The following is a 22,831-nucleotide window of genomic DNA, read 5'->3' on the forward strand; positions in this document are numbered from 1 at the left end:
ATTACAAGAAGTGGAGTCACGAACAAATATGTTTGCTGTCTCTGTTGGAGTGTTATATTCCACAATCTGTGACTATAATACAAACGATTACCAATGCTATTAGATTTGTTTCTTCAGATAAGCATTTGCACTGACGAATTTGCCAAAAATTCTTTGCATATTATTTTCATAATGGAGACCCTTTTTGTACAATATGTCGAATGAGAATCATATTTGGATAGTCATACGACAAAAAACAAATGTAAAAAAAGGCCCATATTAAACTACATAAAAGTACACGAAGTACCTATAAATTGTTAAAAAATGTATACAGTTATTTTCTCTCTATTTATAGAGATTTGCTCTATCAATGATTTTGACAGAGCACACTGCCAATTAACTGCAAATGCATATATTTATTATACATATTATGGTAAATAACTTACAAACTTTGGTATATACGGCTGCGTCGCCATTCAATGTACCATTGACGATGGGTACAGGTGGTGGCTTCGTGTACTCAAGCTCATGAGCCGGGATCCAAGAAGCGGCTGCCGCTGCCGCAGCCGCAGCCGCTGCCGCACATACACTGCACTCTGGAAATACATCGCATTATTATTAGTTTAATAATTAATGTATACTTGTACATACATTAATTTAATAAACCTTCTCACTTGGCAAGGAACTGCGTATTGTTTAGAAAATGTTGTAACATCTTGTTGGTAAGCAAGACTCTGTTTCGGTTATAGAGTATGTACGGAACAGAGAGAGAGACATGAACAGAAAATCGATGCTAAATTAAATGTTAATTTTTAAAAGATGAAGAGTGATCAGAAAGTTTGTTACAATTTTCCTAATACCGATCTAGCTGGGGGATTCTCGCAATGTTTCAAACATAATATACGACGAAATACTTTAAAAAAATAATAAAATTTTCACCTTACGCCTCTTCTAAATCGCAAAACAGCCAAGCCAGATATTTGAAATAAACTTTAGTTAGGACTTGTGTAGAATTCGTTAGATGTTTGGCTCTACTTAATGATATCATCTAATAAGTTTTTCAGAGTATATAAGCCTTAGTTATTGATAAGTTTTGTCAACATTTTCCATGAAAACGATTTTATGAGTTGAAATAAATATAGCGAGAGAGAGAGAGAGAGAATAATGTTAGTTTTTGTATCCAGATACCAAGAAGCTTTGTAGATTTTTTTTATTTTGTTATAACAATAGAATAGTTAGTAATCAATGTTTAAAATTGGATCTTGTAGGTATTACATGATTACATTATCAAATATAGATAATATGAATCGGCTTAGAATCCATATATCACTAGTCAGTCGTATTTATATTGAAATATTGCGATTCAACTATAACCTAAAATACATGCAAATAGAGTAAAAATTGCAAATCTCATTATTATGGAATACCTACTATCCGCCTATAACGTAATCCATTCAATCGATTTTACATGTTCAAATAAGTACATAAACACTAACATGGTTTATGTTCCTAGTGTTAATTTCTTTTCAATATAACGTACACTAGTTGAAAATATAAAAGAGTAAGCAGTAAAAGGCTTAGGGACGATAAAATTAATTTAAATAACATCGTAACATAATACACCTAAGTAAATGTCTTAATATTTATTTTTGTTAATTTGTCTTTATCTAAAATTTTTAAAATAAAATTAAATTGAAAATAAGATTTTTGAAAGATTCTTATATCTCTACGTACCTTTCCCTAGATCTATATACCACGTAAGTACATTATATAGCTACGAGATTAAGGCTCGCCTTTAATTTCAACAAACTATATTATAATTTAATCGTTATTGTATATATATATATATATATATATATATATATATATATATAAACATAATTAAAATATGTTTTTATGATCTAAAGATATTGATAAAAATTATTGTTATACTGGAACTCTACGTTTCTCCATTTTTTATACAAATATGATGCTTTACAGTGTATGTCAGGTATTGAACGATAATAATATATAAGAAAAGAGAATAATATTTATTGGTAATTATATAAAATTATATTATATCCACCACAAAGAGCAACACTGTCAAAAATATGTAAGTACTTAGGTACGGTGAGATGAATGGCATTGGATTTGTTTCATGTACATTTGATATTATTAAATAACACAATATAATCTATGACGGATATTAATCATCGCAGTATTTTGTAACAATTTTACTAATAAATAGACCCACTAATACAATAAAAAATCGACAGTTTTGCCTGCTTGTTTAATTATATTCTATCTTTTAATCTATTTATGCCTTACTTCTATCTCAGTTTATATTTGACAATTTTACTTATATGGTACCTACCTATATTTAATAAAAAGATTTATTTCAATAGTTTATTGCATTGTCCTGAATTTACAATTATGTATTAATTAATCGATAGATTAACGTTCTGGTTGGAATCCTATTATATTTTTAATTCACTAATAAGAATTGATTTGCCCTATTAGACCGTTTTCATATTAGCTACATCAGCTAATTAGACTAGCCAATTCTTACAAATACGTATGCTAATATTTTTACGTAGGTATAAAATTAAATTACATAGAATATAAAATATACAAGCTCTCACCCTTCATGGATGCGATAGCCCTCCACTCTGAAGATAAAGGACACCCCAAATCACCACATAACAATTCTTGATTATAAATGTGAGTTCATTTTGAAAAATCGATGATTATTGATGATAATTGCGCGAAATTTAACGACTCTTCTTTTAAACGGCGATTTAGTAATAAAAGAGTTTTAATCGCTTTTTAAAATCAATTAAATCACATCGGCGGTAACATCATTAATAATTATAGGATAAATTATAATAAACATGCTACCGACGTGGCGCGTATGAGGTTATACGAAGAACTGCGTACAATTTTTGCGTGAACCAAGGGTGACGCGCAAGAATGGGGATGCTGGCTTTATTTTTAGTAAATAAGCAATTTCGATTTTACAAAAGTTCAGCAAATTATTTGCTGGTATTTTTTCGGACAATAGAGCTATACAAATTGTTTTGTACATTAATACATTGGTAGATAATGAAGTTGATATCAATGTGAAATGAAAAATATAAGCTAGATTTTTATTGGCTTAGAGATTTTAGAAATATTGATTTGATTACAATGTACTCAATTTATTTGGAAGATTTCGATGGTAGTTTTTATAAAAAACCAACGATATATTTTTCTATAACGATCTTCCCATTCAGTTGATGAAAAAACGTTTCAAATAGTACAAACTAAAAATACTATTCCAATCGTCTATTCTTAAATTTTAAAACTATAAATGAAAAAACAAGCTCTACAATAAACAAAAACTGAGCCATCTTAGTTAACAGTACGGGCTAGGTCTCGAATATAAATAGGAATAAAACGTAGATTACTAAAATAGAAATCAAAAATTATATTATTGTGAGATAATAATTGTTAGCAGCTCTCATTTACAAATGTAAATATACAAATAGGTACATACGCATAAAAATCTTACAAGAATTTCCAATTTTAGAAGAACTTATCTTATTGCTTGTGCGGGATTCTTTTGGATATTATTATATTATGATTTAATTAATATTGTTTAAATAGATTTCTGGCTTAAAATAAAAGATAAGCTAAATGATATAAATTTAACCGCACTGTAGGTAAGTTACGGAGGTAACTAAATAATTTGCATGAACATTTCTGTTTTGAACATTGAACATATTTTTTAATTGAGCTCAATTTCAATTTCTTAATTGTCAATCTACTAATTACTTGATATTGATTTACACGACTAATCATCATTAATTCTTATCAAGTCAAAAATTATTTAAATCAAAAGTCAAGCACAAAAAGCGCTATTTACTTAATAAAAAATCTTTGTCATTAAAATATTTTCTGTCAAGTACTAGTTAGATGGGCTTCTAAATAAATTAAATATTTGCTGTTACTTAATAACGCTATCAAAAAAATATAATACAATGTTGTTAGCGGCCATATTTGTGAGCTTTGGCGACGCATGCGCAGTACTGGTGAATGCAGACAGCCGGCCGTCCGCACATCTGCTGGTCAACTCGTGGACACAATGCTTACACTCCTGTGTCTATGATTTGGGTACAATTTAGACCATTTTTGAGCGCATTTATTTTATGACTATAAACTAGAAAATATAGACAATGTTTGCCTTATTTGAGTCGGCCTGCTTTTCAAGTTCCTATATCAATTATTAATGTAAACAACTACATATAGCCCGTTCCTAAAAGCTTATAAAATAGATCTATAAAATCTCTTTGTCTCTTCCTCTGATCGAATCATGTAATTTTGTCTACTCACGTACTTAGTTAGTATTTATTTTATTTCATTATAAATAAAACAGTGAACATTGAGAAATCAAAACTAAACTTATATGGCTGCATTTGCATATGATAATGCAATTCTTTATAATGGACTTTTCCTTAAAATTTACACACAAATTTATTTCAGACAGTAACATGGCTACCCTGGTACATATTACCTGATCCACCCTTAAATCACAAATACAACTGCATGTTCAACGCTCTACATTTTGGAAATATAGATTATCAATTATTTTACGCCTATAGTATAATATTAGTAATTTTTAGGAAATCCACGAAAAATATTGCACCTACATATAATTTACTACATACTCTTAATAAATGATAAGACTATATTAGAAAACAAAAGATAGTTTAAAGTTCACCCTCAGATAAATTGATGTTCAATTTGATTTATTACAGTCTTAAACTTAAAGGATTTTTTGAGACCATTAATGATCAAATCATGGTATTGATGACCGTCCATAAAAAGGTAATAAAAAATGCGATAATGTTTCGTGAAATATTTATATTTAATAAGCACTCGGATCAAAGGCCATGCTCTTTTGTAAATAGGGGAGGATGGACTTTTTTACGTAAAAAGTGTCGAATAAAAAATGTCCACAAAAAAGTAATCTCGCGCGTGGCCGATACAATAGGCGTGATAATAAGGATCGACGTTTTATATTAAAAATGCAATTGTATCAAAACAACAATTGTGGTTTTAATTAATTACTTTCTTTTTCTGAAGTGTATCTGACTATGAGAACAACTTCTTTCTCGATGAAAAGTTAAGTTATAAAACAAAGCATTCTTACTATGAGTATTTGTATAAAAGCTTAAAATACTAAGTATTTGAAGCTCTATAAAGGTTGTCAATAAATTGCATATATAATTAGTTTAGAATTTAAACAGCGTTCAATTATAAAATTTAAAATTAAGATATGGTTGCAATAATAATAAAAATAAATAAAAAAAGCATCAATAGGCATGTGCAGCTTTATTTTTTACGTTGAATTCGATAATTTGCGAATGACCGTTGGCTGTCAATCAATTCAGAACAAGGGCGACTCTAAAAAGCTGACCCCTCGTTGACCACATAAAAAAATCGCAAAAAAATCACAATAGAACGTAAAAGCAATAAACTCCTGGGATAAGCCTAAATTAATGGGAGCTCTATTCATTGCAACGACATTCGCGTGCCAAAATGTACTATGCTATGCAGGCCTACAAATAACTGGAATAACTGCCGCATATTTAAATAAACATAAATAGGTAATTTGTTACCGTTCTTAGTGTAATTACAAAAAAATAATGTGCTTTGTGTGCGCCTATAACTTTTTATTTATTAACTTTTTTTTACGATGGTAACCAACGCTTACTTCCTTATTTATTAAGTCTATATAGGTATAAAAGTTAAATAGGTACGTTGATGATTTATAAGAAATAAATTTTTATTAGGTATTTTTTTGTTATATAAAGTTTATTACAATTGATTGTCTAGCTAGCTAAGATGTATTAACTTTTCTACATTGTATGTATTTTATAACTATTTATCACTGCAAAAATTTTAAACACAAATGGAAAGGTCTATCTGCAATGCATTTTGCAAAATAGTTTCCAATTATATGCGAAACATAAATCTATTTCTTAAATGATTTCTAACTAACTACTAACTACAGATTATTGATTCTAAACGAGATCAAATATAATGATGCTAGATAAGTTCTTTGCTTGCTGAAATTGTAATTTTATGCTAAATATGTAACATTTCGTTATCATTTTGCGCATGCGTCATTTTAATATAAGGGTAACGAAATAGCCCCCATAAACTGCGTGGGGGCGTTTGGACCCACGATGCAACAAAATGACAACTTTTTGCCTATTTGACAATGCTCTTCACTCGGAGCCCTCTCACAAACACGCTCTCTTGTGAATAAAACTACAATACACGAATTAAAATATGACAAAACTGAGTGACATGTTAAATTGTGATGATTAGTTTGCTTATCGAATATACGAAATGCCAAGCTTTGGGGAGTGAGTGGTAAGAGATGTAAATTCAATCGAAATATAATAGTGCTAATAATCCATGCAAAATTTTTGTTATCTCTATTTGATCCAATAATAATTGAGGCGTATACAATATTGTTCAATAATTAGCAATGTTCTTTTCAAATCAAATGTTATAGAAGTTTAAAAAAGGTATCTTCTTAAAAGCTGCATTCATACATGATATAATCTTGTAAATCTTTGTAATATTTCAATAATATTCGCAACCTTCCTAGCATGTTTGTAATTCTACATTCTGCAAGTGTAAATTGAATTTGAATTTGAACAAATATGCATATGGACTTCAACTGAAAAGTTGCATGTTCCGTAAATATTAAGTAAGAAACTAGTAACTACATAGAATTAGAAGTAGGATATAGTAGTCATAAAGTAATCAGTAATCAGGAGCTGTTTTTACAGTTACGCTTTTAAACAGCCCTTCTCCATTTTTCTTTTATTTTGTACAATAAAGCAAGAGAAAATATAGAGTTGAATTTGTGACCAAAATAATTGATGTATTCCTAATTATTTTATTGTTGTCACCCAATTTGTTATTGTGAACCAAATTTAAATATTGAATTGTGTTTTTGCAAAAAAATAATACTTAGAGTTTTATTTATATCAACTGTAGGTACGTCCATATCTATATGATATCTTTTGGAACTGAATTTTATTATAAGTATTTAGGTAGTAAATATAAGTTCATAAAAGAAAGTGAAAATAGTAAACTTAGATAGATCAATAATCGATAGGTAATTATAAATTAATTAGAAAGAACATCCATTGTGGAGCTTTTTATATTTAGAAATAATGTTAAAGTATCAAAAGATTTGAAAGCTTTTTTGTGGGTTTTAGCTATAACTTGAAAGCTCTTTCTCGACTCTCGTTTTGAAACTTTTCTATAAATTTCCAAAAAGTGTGTTAAATAATTTCAGAGATCTAAATATCATTGTATTTATATATTATGTATTGATGTTATCTTTTTTAAATTAAATTCACGGCAGTAGCAACAGTATTTTAAAAACTAACTTTTCATAACATTTTAGTTTGTTTGTAATAGCTGAAATTATTTTAAAATTAAATTTTTGATTGATTTTTATAATAACTAACTTACTATTGATTGTTACCACAGAAATGTTATTTGGACCGAAAATATTAAAACATGTCCTATTTTACATTCTCGTATCTAACATACATATTATGTTTTCATTGATTTAAAACAAATTCAAAATTTCGTCTACCAAAAAATCTACAAAATAAGCGTAAAATAGCTGATTACAAATTTTATCAGCATTGTTCTACCGAATTTTTTGCGAACATGTACCTAGGGCGCGGGCCCTTTGGATAAAATACAATATGATTGGTTGGTTTTCGGAGGGACGCGATGCGCAAGGTCGAGGGTCGACCGCAACTCCGCGCAGCCAATCAATTCGTTCATTTTTTAAATAAAGAACATAAAAATGGTAAAAAAACGAGAGACATACACATGTACCCTTATGTAACAATAACAAATGATCTTGCATTGGTTACTTACGTATGAATAAAAAATGTTATAGCTTATGAGATAGTGATGGAGAATCTTTCGCTTCATAAAACAGAAATAATCGAAGTATTTGTTAATATGTTTATAGATATTTGTAAAAGAAAAAAAAGGATATCAAAATTATTTTTAAGTAGCTGTTTGAAGGACGAGAAAATAATCTCTACTTACATGCAATGTTAAAAAAGTAATCCGTGACAGGACAACATGAGGTTCAACTTATAGACCACATTTTATTATATAAAAAATGTTCAGGGTGAATACAGAGTCATGGGGGATAAAAATAATTTCTTGTCTCTTCTTCTCGTAAGATCCACGAGATAAAAAAAATGCTAGCGCCTAGCGAAGTCGTGGGTGGAAAGTTAGTGCTAGCAATTATTTAAGTACTATATTATCTGTGCTTATCTTATACTCTACAAAAACCAGAACAGCTTCTTCTTATAATTAAGTACTTAAAACCAGTATTATATTATTATCTGTGCTCGAAACCTAACTTACTCCTCATCAACTTCTAAGTAATTTTCTTATTATTATTGCCCTAATACCATGGCTAATACGTACACTGAAATATTTTCAATCATAATTACCGGATCATTTCTAAACATGCATATAATATGTATACGAAATATAAAAATTTCTTTCGAATACAAAAAAGCTGGGGCTTTTTATATTATTGCGCCACCTATAACTTTATTGATGTAACTACATGAACATACACAAAGTGGGGCCACTTTGTGTGTGTTCATGTTCATGTCAGCTAACAGATATATTCCATCATTGGACAGATGTCACTTTATCAATAATTGTATTGGTTCATAAATATTTTCTTTTTTGTATATCCACAAAAATCTGTCTAGATTTAGATTGTTGACTAAATAACTCACGTTACTTAACAAAATGAAATTAATATTCGTTTATTAGTACGAAAAACTTTTTCAACTTCAGTTACATGAACGTCTATTTGCGCCATCTGGCGGGTTCATCGTTATACTTTTTAGATGCAAGATTGAGAAACCAAAGTCCACGAAGCGTCATTTTGAAATAACTTACAGATTGTACACTAGATGGCAGTTATTGCTCTAATGTGTGTTTTAAATGTGAGAAAGTTTGTTTTTTTTTAATAATATAATCAATTATTTTTCTATTAAAAGAATACCGCAGACATTCGAAAAACCTTCATTTTTATTCTCATGTTTGTAACAAATTATAGTTACGATTATTAAAATAAAATAATAGAGGCTTTGACAATAAATGTTTATTTATATAGTTACCGATGTGTATATTAAAAAAAATTAATAGATAATTTTAATAATTTTATACACGAAATATATTTCCAAATACGAATAAGAAGTAACTTTGACAGAATGTTAGCTTAAAAAAATACCTTCATCGAACAATCATAATAATTGAAATATGCACCAACTACGGACTACCTATATGGACGCAATGTTTTAAGCTTAATACAACAGCCATGAATACTGGTATAGTGAGTATTTATAAAAACGTAAAATACAATAGATGTATCGAGATTATCCCGGCAGGCTGTTAGGGCGAGGGCCGGCTAACGGTAACGCCTGTTTCGATTTCGTAGAGCATTTCTCCGCTTAGTCCCGTTACTCGCCCGAAAGCACTTTTGTCGATTGCCTCGCTGCCAACGCTGCCTTCTCTACCACTGGCTTATAATATGACCGATCGCGAGTTCACTGTATTGAGAACACCGTTTACTCGCCATTATATTTGTTCAAAACAAAGCCCGCCTTTTCAAATTTTGTAGCCACAATGAATGCGCTAAGTTCAACGTACAGTGACCTCATAGAGACTAGAAATAAATACATAACTTTTAAGGTTTTACATAGAGATTTATCAGACTCGGATAGAAATACGCTCGGAGGCAAATAATAAAATCTAGGAACATGGCAGAAAAGCGAGATAGATCGATAAACTTTTTGAAGCAAGTTGTGTAAGCGAGTGGCCTTGCGAGCGAAGTTGGGGTCGATGACTGCCATAGCATTTAATGCGGATGATGTTTACTTTATCGAGTGAATGTTTCCACATCAATACTTTGTTTCCTTTCAAAATCTTATGACTGCGTAGGTTGTATAATATTCCAAAATTATTCTAGCTAGCCTGATTATTACGCTAACGGGTTAAAGTAAGATATAGATACATAATATATCCAACTGGAATAATTGTTATGGAATAGTTTCAAAGTTGTTTACTTGAACATCATTTTAGATTTGAAGAATACGTTAAATTTAAAATGTAAAAAGTTATTTCCTTATTCATTGTATGTGTCCAATTAACATTTAACCAACTATTTAATCTAAAAATCTTTAAACAGGTAAATGAAAATCTGGAATGATAGGTTTAAGAAAAAAATATTATATGTTCGTAATTAAATATGATTGTCCCAATAAAAAAATAATATGTTTGAAGTGAAAACTTCTTTAGCGGCGTTGGGTATAAAATCTTAAACTCGCGTCAGGACACGTGGCCTGATCGAAAAAGCGTAAGACGGATGTTTTTTTTTTTTTTTAGCCCTTATATTCCATGCGTAAGACGGATACCATTCCAAAATATCAAACATGCTGAACGTTAATAATCAAGTTTTCACTTCTGCCGGCACTCCCGGAGTGCAACCCGTCCTTTTTTTTAACTTTATGGTCTCTTTTATCACATTTTATTGAGTTTTCCCGTATTTTATATTTATTTTATACATATTACTGTTAGTTCAAACAATTCAGTTCAAAATATTGTACGCAATGCCTTCCTAATCGTCATATCACGAAAAAAAACCCATGTGCCTTTTGTCAAATTTGTATGTATAAAAGCTTTTAACGTAAATGCCTTATAGCAGGCACTTTCAAGCTTCCGAGGCTTGCGCTGGTGACGTAATCCACGCGGTTCGATACTCTTGAAAGGCTGTGGGGTCGACGGCCGCTAGACGCGGAACCGCGGCCTACGCGATCGCTCAATTAAACCTTCCGCACTTGCCACATTTCTATGCTCTATGCAACTATGTTATTTCGACACCTACTGGCTATTCAATGCTTTTGCATACAGTTCAATGAACTTTTGATAACTCTATGATAAGCGATTCCATTATAATGATCGTAAATTAATTAGATTTACAACATTTCATAATCCTTTAGAGCTTTGGATTTAACATGTTTTATTCTATTTTACAAAAATATTTACATCAAGAGAATAAGAGGAGGAGGGTTAATTCTTGAATTTTTGTTCGTGAATTTTTTATTCTTAATTATTTAATAAAACAATATACCTATGTACAATGTATCTACGATACAGAGACTATTTTTACTTTAAATGCTGTGTTGTATTAAAAGACTCACTAAACATAAAAAATAAACTAAAATACTGATGTTATCGCAAATCTCTTATAAAATAGGAAGGGTGGGTCCTGTAGCTTGTCTCGCTTATATCAAGCACGTGTCTACGTTTGCGGCTGAAAGTGTCAACATTTTACTGGGGAAATATGAAATTAAAAATTGTCCTGTTATGTGAACTATATTACTGTGTAAAAGTTTAGTGACACTCATGAATTATTATTTTTCTAAATGAAGGTAGAAATGGTGTAATTTTACACATTTATCGAACAAAGACAATAAAGACAAAGCCCACTCTAGGATATCCTGGCAAACATTAGCAAACAGCCTTTCTCTCTTCGAATTTCAGGCTACTTCTATACATTTCTAAAATTGTAGCCACCAAATGTATAACAGCTAATGACATTTGAATATATGGTGTGAATGCATCGATATTGAGTACAAGTGAGAGGCGGGAAGGGCCGAAGAGAGCGAGTTACACAAGAAGGGTTACAAAACTATGGCAATGAACGCGAGTAAACCTGAACCTTGCGAACCGCTAGCCGCCGCTGGCGACAGTTGCCAGCGCGCCTAGCTGCATCTTATTGTGCATAGCAATCTCATTGTTACATGCTATCTATTTATCAATGTTGGAACTTTTGTTAAATCCATCTATCGCGGTGGTTGACGCTACCTAATTTCGCTTTATTAGCGAAAAGACGTAGATAAAATCAAAACCATCACTTGTAAATAAATCACCAAATTTATTTTTAGTGCACGTATGTGTAGTATATTAATGATGAAAATAAGGAGGACGGAAGACAGATATATTTATTTGTCTTAGATAGTTTATACTCTGATATGAGTATTAATTATTTTCTTTTTTTTATTCTTCTTAAATTGTTTTGAAGAAATTAAAATTGCACGATGCAGTAATAAAAGTAACTCGATCGATATTTTTAACATTTCGATACTGTAAATTAACATTATAAAAAAGTAGCTTTACACGCACGCTTTAACAAATCAATGCTATATATTTATTTACTTTTTTATCTTCATCTTCTGAAATACATCATTATTATTAAATATATCAATACTCTTCCATATGCTATTTGTGTAGTTATTGTAAAGGATTATAAGTAGAACCAATAAAACGTGAACAAGGATTGGTAGTGCTGCATAGCTGCATAGCGTGCCGTCCTGCGCAATGCGGAAACATTATTTCTATCATTGCTATCGCACAGACACTAAGTACCACATGTACATATCAAAAATATATTGCTTTATAAAATATGGCTCACAATTTTATATGAAAAAAATAAATAATATTCCAGAAAACAATTTTAGACAAAGATTCCTCGTAATAAAATTACTAGACTTTTCATTTCACCAATGTTGTTAAGTGCCATGTATTATTTTAAAATATTAAATTTGAGTACTCTTGGTTCATTAAATTTATTATAAAATAAAAAAAATATGAAACCATTTTTCATAAATTTTTGAACATATTTAAACACCTATTCATATGTTTTAAAAACCATACAGTAACTATGTATTTGTTTTAAGATGTTATATGTATTTAGAATTCATATTTTTAACGTGATGAACTTATTGTACTGAAAATAATTATTTTATGTATATTATTCGACATAATTAAGACGCATACAAACGAGTTCAACGCGCGAATTGCTTTTGATAATGTCTTTGTAATTTATTTGTTACTACAATTACTTTTTTGTTTCATAATTTAAAAAATAAAACTTATATTTTATAATTCCTTATTAACAGTACTAATAACTACAAGATATTATATATAATATTTATTACTGATTGCATCAACTGATTGAACATAATATGATACTACAGATACAAATAAAATATGACCATCATAAGAACGATTCTACCATTGCATAATAATATGTGTTCAATATAAACAAGTAACCTTAATTTTATATCATATTCATGTAAAAGGTTTGTTTTTAATCTGTGGTCGAGTTTATTTGAAGTAACAGTTGCCATCTGATCATGGCCGCGAAATTCCCAGCAATGGTTGGCGAGGCCAATGAACTCTGTTTTATATTTTAGTTAATAATAACGAGTCGAGATAAGTAAAACCATACGTCATAAAAATGTGAAGTGAAAGGATGGTTTTATATGGGTAACAATTTTAGAATAATTATTCTTATTTAACTTTATGCTTCAAATGTGATAAAGAAATTAGTTCATCTAATACTTGTCATGGTTTATTAGGGTTTGCAGAAACTCAATGTAATTAAAAAAATCATTAAGCAAAGACCATTTTTAAACAAACAACTAGGGAATGCCCAACTTAATCATTGTGTAATTATATATCTAAATTTTAAAACCTCAAGGCCAAAGATAATTAAGATAAATACAGTAAAAAACAAAATCAAATTAAATGACTCACTTTCTTTTGGCAAATTAAGATTTTCTAACAAATAAGCTTATAGCGAAGTGCTGATGAAAAGTGAATCAACCTGACGTTGGCTGCGGCCACTCACGTTCGTTGACCTCACAAATTTTCGTTTCGTTAGTTGTCGAGTATACAGCCCCCCCTCCCCCCACCCTGTCCCCGCACCGCAAACCTCCATTTTGCGAACATGATAATTTACACTTCACGAATAGACGTCCGAAATTCAAGATACTTTATCCAGAACATATCGCCATTGAACGATCTCGAATGTCTTTTGTTTGCGAATTCTCTATTTTGCTTTTATGTCTAAATATTGATTTGATATGAAATACCCTTTATCGTGCCATAACAAATAATACCATAATCTATATGAACTACAGAACGTTTATGGGGAACGGATGTGATACAGCAAAAAATAGAATTTCAATAGCTTATATGATTTTATGAATTAAAGGGTCTCAAATGGATTATGAATTTCTCATTTTTTCAAATTGCGGAAAGAGATAACAAATATCTGACATTGTCGATGCGAAATTATTATCAAAAGCGAGCGATGTTGACGCTAGTCTTGGACTCTTGTCATTGACCCCTATTCGCCAGAGAGTGTGAAGCGAAGCTAGATTGCAATACCGTCACGCTAGCTGAACAAATTTTATAACAACTCAACTTAACGATAATTAACAAAACTTAAATGAATCTCATAATTGTCCGAATATAATGACTTGCTCCGTGTCGAACAAAAGCCTGAAAGAAGTCATTAAACTCACACAAGTAATGAAGTTAAACGAATCGTTACTCCTCAGTGTATTAATACCAGTTAAAATTGTGAGTCATAAAAAAATTGAAAGAGGATTAAGTTGACAAAACAACGGTAACGTCCAAGCGAATGCTAATGCGCGGCCATGAGATCGCAAAGATAAAGTCATGGCGACGGATTGATAGAATGACAATTTGACGAGTAGGCCAGGCACCGCGGAAGACTCCGGTCGCGGTTCACCATGGTTCAATGTGACACTTTTCGATATAGCAAGCAACTTTCCTACTAGCAATGCGCTTGCCATCAGCGCTGCACATTGCGGACGGCTGCCTTTAGAACTATTTCGCGCCACTTTTCTAGCAAATGATTAAAATTATGCCGACTTCATTTTCTGTATCGCAGCTCATACATATCACGTAACGAAGTGAATATCACATCTACGTAAGAAAATTAAATATTAATAGCGACCCATCTTAGTAGTCCTGTATGTGTACAGAAAAGGATGCGATTTAAATAAATGAATCTTGTATTTATGCATAGTTATACTATTACAAAAATTGTACACTAAACTTCAAACGTTAAAAAACATATGATCTTTGTTTATTGGAAAACCCAATACGGTCGCATTTTTACTTAAAAGTAAGTAAAATAATTGATAGAATGAGATAAGTTATAAGATACATGTAAAGCATGTGCACAATATATTTGATATATTTTTTGTATTCAAAGTACCAACCATATTATAAGATTTTTTTGAACAATGGCAACCTAAATGAATGAACGTTTCCTTTAAATAAAATAATATATATTATATAAATTATAAAAATAATAATTTCGTTCTATTATATGTAGTTACGTACATACACAAATACGATAAAACAGGCGATAAACGATGACTCGTATGAAAGCGAGTGTATATATGTATACCCCGATAATTGAACGGAAGTACGATTAACTTTAACTTTTAAGTGTCAAGGCCTCACCATGAAAATAACTACAGATACAATTCTAGTGCCAAAATACTAGATAAAAGAATTTGTCTTCATCACAATAAATCTTGTAGCGTCTAATGTAAATAATATTGTACCATCTTAGAACTGTACTTAAAATGCCCGACCGTTTATCCCTGTCCCTTTAAATACATCGTTACTCAGCGGGACGTCGGATCGGAATGGTAACGGGACTTGTCCTTTCTTTTTACTTTTTTATCAACTAGGAACAGCTATGCCTTCACTTTTAATAAAGCACAGTACCTTTGGACGCTATGATCTTTTTATGTAATATATTTCTGATAGTTTGTGTATGTTTCACTTTATTGATATCATATTATGGAAATAAGTTTTACTGATAGAAAAGTTGTGTTTGTACGGAGTTAGACTATTGCGAAAACTCTTAGATCAATAAATATTTAGTTTCTTCATCAACTCATTTTAATTTTTATTGAACTTTATTACTAATACTACTAATACTAATATTACTAACCTACTTTAGGTATACTAAAGGAACAATATCGTTAATTGAAAAAGCTTTGATTCGAGTAATTTACATAAGGTTTAAAAAAAATTAAAAACTGTACTGTAGAGTGTTAATAAATGATATGCTATACAATCCCATATTTCATTCTGTTTGGTGTTATTGATCACATTCCAATTCCTGTATAAAAGCTAAGATAAGGTGAATATGTCAAACAAGTTCTTACCGTGGTATTTGTTGCATAACTCAGCGATTCAATGTGTTTCATAATAATGATATTACGAAACGATTATGAACACGATGCAGTACCTCGTTTTTGTTTTAGCAGGTGAACTTGCAATAAAATACGTGAATTAATTTCAAATACATATTAAATAAACATTTTTTTGCAAAACATAAACAATAGCTCATCCAGCCTTTTTTAATCGATAGCAATAAACACGAACGTGAAGTCACATTCAAACAAAATAAACGGTGACAAAACAAGTAAAGTCTTTTTACTCTTTGATAGATTTACGACGGCGCATTCAAAACAATTTGCAGTGGGCAGCTACTTTGTGGTCAAGCTGAAGGTCCTTTGTTTACACACCCTTTGTGCGAGTAACGGGAGATGAACAATGTCGTGTGACGCTTTGTGACGTCACTGGAGTTTGTAAAAATGCACTTTTTCCATCGTGCAAGCACCGTTACAAAGTAACAGTTTCTAGCGTAAACCGGGAACCATAGTGATCAATACTCGATTCTGAGAAAGAAAGGACATTTGAAACAATGGGGGTGTGGGGCGTCAATTTGTTCCATGCGTAACGAATTTGAGGTTTACAATAATATGAAAAGTAGCCTATTATAATTTTAAACAGTTTCTTTAGGTGATAAATGACAATATTTCAATATTGTCATTTATCACGAGACATAACGGATAAGTGTTTGTCCATGGTAGTGGAATCTATGATATAAACTCAATGGTATAAAATGCATACGCAGTAACGTTAGATTTGGGGGTAAACCAAGAAAGAATTCATACAGAACATACTTTTAAATACACAAATCCACTTATTTAGAATTAACCGATTCTCTTAAGAATGTATCATAATGCACACATAATTAAAATTCAAATGATTTATTACATAAACAAGAGCGTTACAATAAAATAAAATATATAAATAAAATTCTTAGTCTCACACAGACATAGAAAATGAATTAAAAAAGAGACAAAAGTTCGGATAATGTAAAATCCAGGATATATAGAAACCACGGATTTCATGTTTTCAAATATAGCTTATACATATTTTGAAAACCAATCTAAAACAGCAAACCTAAATAGAATCGTTTCTTCAATTGGAACACTACTGTTGTCATCATTCCAATAGTGTCCACATAATTGAAACCATTAAAATAAGGTTTAGCAGTAAATTTTTTTGCCATGGCGGATGTACGTTACACAAAAAAGACATTATATACTAGAAACCATTTCGGCGACGGCACCAATTGCTAGCAATTCAATTAACATACCGCTGGAGTTTGCAAATGTCGTGGTTTTTTATCCCCAAAGTACAGTTACGGATCATTTAATGAAAGGGGTTTAATAGAAAGGATGCAGAAAAAGCCTGTGATTACTTAACCCATATCCGGTATTTGGGCTATGGAGCATATGGTCCCGTAACCCTTTGGCCCCGTTATAATGTTCAACAACAGTTGCGTTTAGCCCTTTTTTATGTTTCACCGCCAGGTGATTAGATTTTTTCTTAAACTTCAAATGAATGTTTAATCGAGAAGATTATATCTGAATTGAGAAAGATGTGTTTGAATTATCGTTTCTTTTATTGCTCAATTAAACCTTTATGACTTACAATTTTATAAAGGCAATCTTAAATCGATGGTTCATATATGTTTTTGTTTATTTTTTTGAAATTTTGTGTGCATATTGGGAAGGTCTGAGTCAACATACATTTTACATACCCCTAAAAGATAATAGTAAGAATAGCGTACACTGAGTCAGCTAGTTCTAGTATTTTTTATATTTCGGCATTAAACAATATTTCAATGCATAATTTCGGCTTTACATTTATTGCGCAATAATCTTTCTTATATCTAATATTTTCTTCGTTCAAAGGTTACTTTTCTAAAGATGTTAATCACAACACGACTAACAACCTAACACCTATACACTAACTACATATAATAATGTTTCAGATGTCAGTTAGTAATTTATCAATTTATTTTCACTTTTCGCCATATCGAGCGTGCAGTGAGAGAGCTGTAACGAAGAGGCGATACGTCGCCGGTTCCAGGAACCGTACGCTTTCCACTCGTCGACTGAACTGCATCTTCCCGAGAAAATGCACGCGGGTTCGTTGCACTTACAAACTCATAACCCCCTTTCTAAAGCACCGATCCAATTATGTGCACTTTCGCAAGCAACTACTGTCACTCGCCTAGATACGGATAGGAAACTGACGATGCGCTTGTTCCATGCTCATTGCTCCACCTGCCAATGCGACGCTCAGGTGGACGTGGACAGGACGTTAGCAAACTTCAAAATTTTAATACGTTATTCATAGGATTTGACTAAGTTGTGTATACTTTTTTCATACTGGGACCAATGCTGCTATAAACTTGCAGATTAAGCCTTAAAGACGTGACTAAGTACATCATTAAATAAACACTGCTTATGATATATTCCAAAGTAAATATGTTATACGACATGCCATTAAAACCTGAGTATTTCCAGAGTGGAAAGAAGCTGCCATGCGTCTGGTAGTATTTGCATCGTTTTCTGCGTTATTGAATCGAATTAGAATAATTTCTTCATGGTTTATGGTTTTATTACTTTTATTTATTTATTTCATTTCATTAAGGATCACCAACATGACATACACTGATACATAGGTAAAAGCATTAAAGTAATAACAACTTTTTGTTTGTTCTGTATTTTAAATATACAATAACATTATGCAGGAAATCTAACTGCTTTTAAAATAAACAATATATTTTGAGTCACATAAGGTTTAAAACTATGCAATATTAATTGAAACAACATGTGAAAACTTATTTTATTGGTATAAATCAAAATTTTACGATGGTCCTCGTTTATCTAATTCAATCAAATATAATATTCAGAAGTATGCTCAATTCAAGTTATAAATCAATTATTTGCAGTAGAGCTAATGCAATGATTCTCGGTTAAGACTAATTATGAACTAATTATATTGTCAGCGAAAATGTATCAGAAGCAACGTAGGAAAGTTTTTCAGTCATAATCAACATCCGTGGTGCACGCTAATGGAAACGAGACAGGACATCGAACCCGTCTGCAATCTCGAAGATATTACGCTGTCACTGCCTACGTTTATTGCACTTTACTTTTATTGGTGACAATAAACGATAATAACAATCGTTTTTCTCACAAAACACTGGCCAAAACATTTCAACGTCATAAACACAAAAATTGTTATGTTTTTTATCAAAGTCTCTCTTCTAATATAGGTGTGCCAGATATCCAGAAACTAGACAGAACTTGTCATAAGTAATTGCGGTGACAAAGGAGGGGATTAGAGTGCATTGACACACTTACCTACTGCACACTGCAGCGGCGAAATTGCATCGACACTCACTGTCGTGGACTAGCGTAGCCAGTATCGTTGGACCCCTCCTCATTTTTCTCAATCGCAATACTCATCATAGGCCTAGAGTCACGCCTAGCCATCGCAGAGCTCAAGATAGCGCGGTGTCGCTGTAAGCTACTGACGACTCGGAAAAGTGGAATGACGTCCGCGCGGCGATGCAGTTTTCACTCACAAACACGGGCTTGGAGAAACGCATAGATTTGTTTTTACTTAAGTTTACGTTAAGAAAAATTTATTAAATTGTAGTTTCATTTACAAATTATCAAGCAATTTTATCTAGTTGTTATAATAAAATTAATTTTACATGCATGTAAAATTAAGGTTACAACTAATCTAAATGCAATTGAAAACAACAAACTCTTCCCGAAAACACTATCTCCGTTTTCCTCACCTACTAATATTTGTACAGTTAAAATATATTTGAAAATATAGACGTAGTTTAACTTATGGTTTCACTTTCTGTAAATATATTTGTATGTCAGTAAACACACAATTAAAATATTATATTCTTTGCACGAATTTACAGTAATTTTATTTATCACTAAATAAACACATATTATGTTTGAATAAATAATATGTATAAGGAATATATTAGCTAATTATCTAATATATTAAATTCAAGCTGTAATGAAATACGTGTGAGACCAAACCTACGGCATTCCGTAGAGAGGTAATACTTTGTCTCAAATTATGCCCTCAACACTAACCTTGAAGTAGGCGTACACTAATCGTAACATTTGTCATTCTATCATGTGATTGTCGCTTAATTGATAAGCGTAGTAATAACAGTAATACAATATGAATGCAAAGTGCACTTGACACGGTCGCGGGGTCAATGGCACCGTAGCGGCCGTAGCGATGCGTGGCGATGCATTGTTAGCTACGAGTGCTGTAGCTCTTGTGAAATAGACATTACTACCAAACAATGGAGATTTTTGTGAGTTACAGCAATAAACGTAACTCACTGAATGAGTGAGGAATACTTCTAATAGTGGATTTAGGAGTTAACTCGTAACAATTAACAATACGTAATATTTCCTTTAACATAGAATTCATTATATTCTGAACATTTTCCGGGTTACACTCATTTTATAGCCTAATATTTATAAACAGAGAATATTAAATATTTGAAGGGCTATTCTATGTGCCTTCCTTTAACTTTTTTACATCAAATACAATCTGATTTCATAATATAAACATTTACCCCACTTAAATCAAAAGTTCAGCCTCATAACGCACATGCTAGACCAATTTCAGTACAATATAAAAAGAAACACGTCATGTCTTTGATTTAGCAAAGTACATGAGCCGTTGCATATCTTGGCGACAATGAAAGTACGTCGCGTTTCTCGTTTGCGATACATCGTAATAAGGCCACCAGCGTTCATCGGCCTCCTTGGCGCCGTTACCGCTGGACGCAGCTCTCGCTCCACGCAACATCATATCGTAATATCCATTATCATTTATCCACAACCCTTAACTACACTCTACACTAGTTAAAAACACCCATTCATTAAGATATCACGCTTTTGAAGTGAATTCACGAGTTAATCGGCTCACATTTTCCGCTATTTTTATTCTTTTTCTTTTGCGGTCAAAGACACGGTGAAAGTAATTTTTAATTACGGTGGTTTCAAATAAGAGCCTATGAGCCTAGATACTATATTGTTACATTTCTATGTATGATGATCGACTATTTAAATTTTCGACTGTTAAGTAATCGGTCGGTAATAATTACGAATAAAGCCTTTCGGTTTGCAGCATTGGGTCGTTAACCCGCAGTGACAGCCTTTCATTTTCTGTTATGTTTGTTCCAAAAATGTTTCGTTCGAGAAACGTTCGAGAATTTTCCTTATATGCTATACATGTGGCTACATTTACCATAATTTTATCTTTTACTGTCCTTAAAGGGATATTCGAGGAAGTTACGTGATTATAATCTTCTGTAAAATATTGGAAGACCTCTACGTTTTGCGCATTTTACATCTATGTCATCTATCGCCAACACATCAATTATGAGGAAAACGTATTCTGTTATTTATCTGCTTACAGTATATTTTAATTATATACTAGTAAACAAATTAGTATTAAAAATAAGTCACTGCAAACAAATAGACCTTGACTTTGTTAATATTCTTGTAGAGTCCATTATACAGCTAATACAAACACAACTACTCAGAATTATTCGAATCAAACGTTTCTTAAGTGTGAATTATAAAAACCCATTGCGTTCGTAGAAAGTAATAACGGTGTACGTAAATACGTTGCAGTGGTGCGGGCGGAGGTACCATGATTCACGAAACTTCGCTCACTCTGTGACATAATGATCTAAATTACCATAACTCCACAGCGTTCAACATTTTCCTTTACTTGAAACGTGAATCATACAAAGGATAAGGAAATTGTGTATACTTCAGTTTTGTAAAAAGGTGAATTACCTATGTCAGGTTTAAATAGATTTTTGTTGCGGCCAATCTTATAAAATTATTTTCTAGTAATAGAAATATCCTATTCAGTAACAATCTACATATTATGACCATAAAAGCCTGGATATTTATAAATATGACCATATCCCTAGATCATAGATAGATCTATCACGTGTTGTCTACTTTCTATTCTTTGAAGTTTATTCGATTCCTATTTACATGTATCTAGTATAAGTATATTTATTTCTGAAATAATAGAGTTTCTTTACAACAAAAGTAATTGAAGTCAAGTCATGGCCAGATGAACATAACTCCAGAAAGAAACGCAAGCTGCGTAGGGCGATAGGTGCGATAGGCAATGGCGGCGCTTATAAACGAGTATGTAGACGATTGCAGCAACCTTCCGGTAATGTAACAGTCTTGTAAGATATCTGCTATAGGTTCGTTGAACTTTCGCGAGTGCAGAACGCAGGGTGGGGAGCCACAGTAGGTCACACCAGGCCGTCGGCACACTTACCTTGACTCGACGCACTTCGTTCTACGCTCTAACATAGAAAACTAGGCGATACCCCGTCACAGCGTTTCTAGACATCAATTTATTCCAATATATTATAATATTAAAGACTACATTGATAAATGAAACAATTGGACAAAAAATAAAAAGTAAATTGCCATTTATGTAAAATTTCTGGTTGTTTTTTTTTTATACTTTCTAATTTCAAGGAATATAATTAGGACGAATAAAATAAAAATAAATATTTACAAGTATGTATATTGATTGTAACGAATCGGTGTATCTCTGTTGTGGAAACGTCGGTTGAGACTGAAAATGTTCGATGCAAGCATTCAACAAGCAACAACATAATACA

General features: G+C 31.6%; 1 long non-coding RNA gene across 2 annotated transcripts in view; it reads right to left on the reverse strand.

Annotated features, from left to right (window-relative positions):
• Positions 1-436: 436 nt before the first annotated feature.
• LOC149904599 (uncharacterized) overlaps positions 437-22,831 on the reverse strand; it is a 47,458-nt gene continuing 25,063 nt past the window's right edge. Inside the window, exon 4 of one of the 2 annotated variants that reach the window (XR_016457271.1) lies at positions 437-575. This is a non-coding gene — a long non-coding RNA (uncharacterized LOC149904599). The remainder of the gene's footprint in view (positions 576-22,831) is intronic. The other variant, XR_016457270.1, reaches the window with a different exon arrangement.

The sequence above is a fragment of the Colias eurytheme genome, chromosome 11 (genome assembly GCF_061535395.1).
Source record: "Colias eurytheme isolate Ceu_HAF_F1 chromosome 11, ilColEury1 Martin Lab GWU primary, whole genome shotgun sequence".
NCBI lineage: Eukaryota > Metazoa > Arthropoda > Insecta > Lepidoptera > Pieridae > Colias > Colias eurytheme.